We start from the raw sequence: 5,974 nt of genomic DNA, 5'->3' as shown, positions 1-5,974 counted from the left end.
AGGAGTTTTTTTCGCAATATTTTAAATCAATTAGGGGGGGTATTCGGGGACTATCATATATGAGATGCAAAACTAGCATCCTATATGAATTTATGAATTGAAATTTCAATTCGAAAAAACACGTGAATACACGTGAATTTACTTATATGTGCNCACACATATAAGACATATTTTCCGCAAGACATCCTGCGCAATGGCTCCATAGACTGTTTATTTATTAAGTTTAATAGACTTCATGAGCCAGAGGACGATACTCATATTTAATATTAATTCTGTAATATTTTATTAATATAGGTCATTAGATTTTGATAGAATTTAAATTAAATTTACATTTAAGTCGATAGGTCGAGATATTTTAGAGAGATTTAAGATACTTATACTTAAATTATTATTGTTATTTATATTTAGTTATATTAGTGTTAGTTACGTAGTTATCGTTATTAATATTTAATTTGTATGTAATTTAAATAGCTTCTATAATAAAGATTAGTATTGCAAAAACTAGAAAATATTAAAATATCTATAATTGGATCTTATACTGTAAATTATTATATACTTATAATTACTATTCAAATATAGTACTACTTTTATATTAACCATATAACGATTACTTTTAACTATATAGGTTTTATAAAATAAGAGATAAATAGATTTAAATCTATAGTTCTCAAGTTAGAAGCTTGATTTTACTTATTTCAATTTAATTGTGTAAAGTAACTTGGACAAAAGGCCTATTAACAAGTAAAAATAATTCAAATAATGTATTAACAATAAATTACTTGTACTTTGGTTTTAGGTAAAAGTTTTTTCACAAATTATTTGCTAAATTTTCTTAGGGCGAAATTTAGTGTATAAAAATTATTTTATGAGAAGGTACAAAGATGGTTAATTTTTAATGTTTGAGTGCAATTAATAAGTTAAAATTTAACTACTACCTCATTTATTTGTTAAATTTTTTATTTAATACTTTGTTCAAGGTACTCAAAGAAAAGGCCTAAAAGTTAGATTGTGATGAAGAATGTTATAATTATAATAGTATTAAAAGTTTTATAGTAATTTAATAATAGAACTAACGGTAATAATAATATAATTCCTATATTAAATACTAGAAATACCAAACTAATTAGGAAAAATTGTCTTCTTCAAAGGATACGACTAATAAATGGGGAATCAAATTTACATTCGAAAAGAGATTTTTCTTTACGTGATTGGGATTTTTTGTTAATAGTAGATTAATCGTTACTAGGGCTATGGGGATAGTTAATACGATTAGTAATATAGTAATTATACTAAGCATTTACTACTTATATTACTTTGAAGAACTAAAGTATTTAATAGGAAGTTAAATGTAATTTTAATTATACTAGATAAGTTTAATTAATTATTTCATCAGTAAAGTAAATTAAATAAAAATAATCATACAACAGAAAAATAATNAATAACAGAAACGTTCAAAATGTAAATACAAATAAGCAAATAAATAAGATCACATCGAGCCAATAAAAAAATTACCACACATTTTATTATATTGACATTTTTGTGACTAACATACATACATCTCTTGAACATAAAGGATTGTTAATTAAAACCTATATCGGTACGTCTTTATATACCAATATTTACTGACTAATCTCCTTTTATACATATATACAAAATATAAAGTTTGTCTTATAACTGTAACAGATACACTGAAGATGGTTTGAATAAAAAAACCGAAACGTTTGTAAATAAGATTTAATACATTTATTTACGGCATAACATCCTGCTTAACGGTTCCAATAGCCCTTATCACAATTATAATTATTGGCATATCCAAAGGAGCCCGAGGAAACACCTCAATATCAGAATAACCAATAAAAAGATATTAATATAATAAAATAAATAATTTGCTGATCACGCTTTACATACAACTACGAAATATTGTGACTTTTAATTTAGCTTTATTCAGTCGTGACTATGACAGATAACGCAGTATACACTTGATTTCAAAAAATTAAAGTAGGCAATGTTAAAAAGCAACGCAAAAGGTGCCTGTTTGTAGTAACGGAAAAAATTACCTTGAAAATGACATTTAAAATGCCAGATAGTCAGACTCTAATCACACAACATTTTCGAAATGTAAGTATCAAGCTCTTGCTTCAAATCTAAAGTGATGTANAAAAGAAAAGTGGTTTATATCAAGTCGATTGTAGCATACCATTAGAAATAAAATTCTATTAATGACATGTAGACCATAGAAACTCGTGGCTACAAAAAAAATGTGGACACGTAAATTAAGTCAAAACTAATGAAAAAAAATTTAAAGTATTCTGTAGCTTAAAGACAGATAAAATATATTTCTAGTAAAATTCTAATTGTTAGGCTTATTTTTCTTTCTGTGAAATTTCTATTCATAATTGAATAGTGTGTCCAAGAAATTAAAATTCCTGAGGGCACTAGAACAATTGTGTTTAAAACGAGAATGTCGTAAGGATTACATGCTTTCATTCCAAATGGAAGTCAAAATTGGCCATTGTCTATGGCTGGAAATAGAAATAAATAAATATAAGCTCAGAAGAAGTACCTTACANATAAAGATAACCTTAAAGATAAGTGTTTTAAGACTGTATAAATGTAAAGAAATAAAAATATAAAATTATTGAATAAGATAAATAAAAATGTAGCATATAAAAGTATGATGTTAGAAAAAAAATATTAGATAAGAACTTTGAATTCCTTTATAATAAAAAAAAGGTTTCAGTTGATAACTATATATATTCGTGATGGAATTAATAAAAATGGTATTTGAAGTATTGAAATAGAAATTATTATTCTTATTCAGTTTAATGAAAATAAGTTAGATGTTAAAAGGTCAAATACTCTAAATAAATTTGTTATTATAAATATAAATTTCATTAAAATTTTATGGGCAATGAGAGTAACTATGAAGATGCTAGTTTAGTATAAATAAGATCATTTATAAGTAAAGGTAAAAAAAAATTTTTTACCTGTTGGTGGGTTAAGTATAATAAAGAAATAAATTGATGAAATTAATAAGTATAATAAAACCATATTTAAACATAATAAAAGTATTCAAAGTAATTGTCCTATCTGTGGTATATAAGAATATTAAATTGAATACTTTAAAATTGACAATTTAATATTTTTATGAACTAATTTTTACAGTAAAAATAATCTTGAGTTTACTATAGGTTGATTTAAAAAATAAAAACTTACATTTTCAGTCATTAAATTTACTATATAACCCAATTATAAGTTTGATAAACCGTAGTTTGGAAAATTTTTAAGTTCTGTTGATTTGACAACAATAAATATAAATCTGTGGTTAATGCAGTAGATTTCTAACCATTGTCTACAAAATAATCCAGGTCCATGTATTCAGATTATTTTTTGATTTAGTCGGCCTAAGGTAGATCGACCTAAGGTATTTATTTTGATTCCTATGGATGGAACAGTTTATGAGTAAATTACATCTGTAGATGTGGTTAATCTTTGAATAGGGTATTTAAAAGGAATAACGCAACGGTTGTCAACATCTAATAGGCTGGAAGAAAAATTGTTTTTGTTTGATAGAAACGAATCAAATTCTAGGTTTATAATATCAGAATATTCGTATGATCAGTATCATTCCTGACTTAAGGCGTTACTGTTTATGGTGTTTATTAATATTTCATCTGTATAATACAGAATTTTAATAAATAGAATAACAATAAAAATTACTGTAATCGTACAAACAACAGTCCATAAGATTTCAATACTGTTTCTTTCTAGGAAAAATTGATTAGTAAGATTATTGTATCAGAATGATAATTTAAAGTAAAAAATTAATTTTGTAGTAACATCTAAAACGATTATTGTAAAGTCGTGAAAAATGCTTACTATATCGTAGATAAGAGTGGCAGAATTTTGAAGGCCTATGATTCGTGTATTACTTTTTAATAAAAATTTAGATTTTATATATGATATTTAACACAATAGCACTTTTTTTGCCATATTAAATTAACTTGTTAAAGGAATTTTATTGTAACTATAAAACATAGGAGAATAGGATGGTATTCATTTAATTAATAAATTTTGGTGGAATATAAAAATAATGTTTTGGTTGGATGCTAAAGATTCTCACCTAAAAAAACCACATAAAATTAATCTTATAATTAAAATAAGTGAACCTTTTTGATTAAATAATAATTGATGAAATAAATGTTTCAGGGTAATCTCTGTATCGGCGAGATATTTCTCTAAGTCCTAAGAAATGGCAAAGGAAAATGGTTATGTTTACAACAATACATATCGGTAAAACTTAAATATTTAATCAAAAATTATTGAAAGCGTAACCAGTAATAAGAGGGACTCAGTGAATGAATCCTAAAATAATTGAGAATACAGCTCCTATAGATAGGACATAATAGAAACGGATTACAAGGTAGTATGTATCATGTAATACAATATCAAGTGATGAATTTGATAGTATAAAACCAGTTAATCATTTTATGGTAAATATAATTACAAATATAATTACAAAGATCATAAAAAAGTGGGAGTTATATTTATTTTAAACAATTAAAGACTCTTTTAAGGCTCCGAAGTTTCCAAACTAATACGTAATTATAGATCCGTCGAGAGCGTGGTGATTGCACCAGCTAGCACAGTTAGTGTTAAAACAAGCAGAATAGCTGTAATTAAGATAAATCAGACTATTAAAATAGTTTTGTCTACAGAATAATGTTTATGAGTTATATTAATAATTGTAGAGATAAAGTAATAGCTCCCATAATTGAAGAAAGTCTTGCACTGTGTAGAGAAATATTGTTAAATCTACTGACGAACCTCTGTGGAATTTTATATTTGAGGATAGAAGAAGATATACTGTTCAACCAGTTCTACCACCGGAGCTAATAAATCTTTTTAAAGTAAGAAGTATAATAACCGGTAATGGAAGTCAAAATCTTATGTTATTTATTTGTGAATAAGCTATGTCTGCTGACTTAATTGTTAAAAGGACAACGAAATTACAATATCCTCTAATTATAACTAGCACACCTATGAAAAAAATTATATTAAATGCGTGTTCTGTTACAATAAAATTATAAAGTTGATCATTGTTAAAGATGGCGCCGCATGATCCAAGTTTAATTCAAATAATTATTTTCATTACTAACTTGATCATACCAGCTCATATGGCAACCATAAAGTAGAGAATTCCAATATCTTTATGATTCGTTAAATATAGTCATTTGTTCATTATATATTTAGATTAAATTTAATATATTGGTAGTAAATTTAATTATAAAAATTAGAGTGCTATGTCTAATTTAAGTAATAAATTGTAAATGTATTTAAAAACTACTTTTCTAATACTAAAGAAATTTAAGGGTACTTTATTTATGAATATAATTGTAGTTACTAATCATCAGTTTTGTTTAAAATGTTTAAGATTTATAAAACAAGTATTTCTTAAACTTCTAAGGCTTATAGTTTACTACTAAAGTAAAAGTATTACAATTAAGGGCGTAAATAAGGGTAAGATCATAAAGGCAGAATTATTGAAATCAAAACGTGATTTTTTTGTCTAAATTTAAATTTAAAGTTTTTTACAAATATGGATCATGAACTTCTTTTAATGTGGATAAATGTTATTAACAAGGAACTAAATAAGAGAAAGATTATTCATATCATCATATTTGAATTTTTTATAATAATGTAAGTTGTGAATTAGTTAAAGAGAAAAAAACAAACTGGTGGCATTTTTGATAACTTTATTATTATTAATGCAAATATTAAAGTAAAGTTTTTGATACTGCGGTGAAAAATTTGAGTAAAATTGTAAGTTTATTCAAAATTTAACTAATTATACGTAAAATGGTAGAGTAAGTAAAACAGTATATACACAGTTTGTCCGGAAAGTTCCCGGACTACGTGAATTAAAAATCGAAAATGAAAGATATGGTTTATTAAACAAGTTTACACTTCAAGG

The sequence above is a fragment of the Pseudomyrmex gracilis genome, unplaced genomic scaffold, assembly GCF_002006095.1.
Source record: "Pseudomyrmex gracilis isolate BER0280 unplaced genomic scaffold, ASM200609v1 scaffold_866, whole genome shotgun sequence".
In the NCBI taxonomy this organism is placed as follows: Eukaryota; Metazoa; Arthropoda; class Insecta; order Hymenoptera; family Formicidae; genus Pseudomyrmex; species Pseudomyrmex gracilis.
This window is presented reverse-complemented; position numbering follows the sequence as displayed.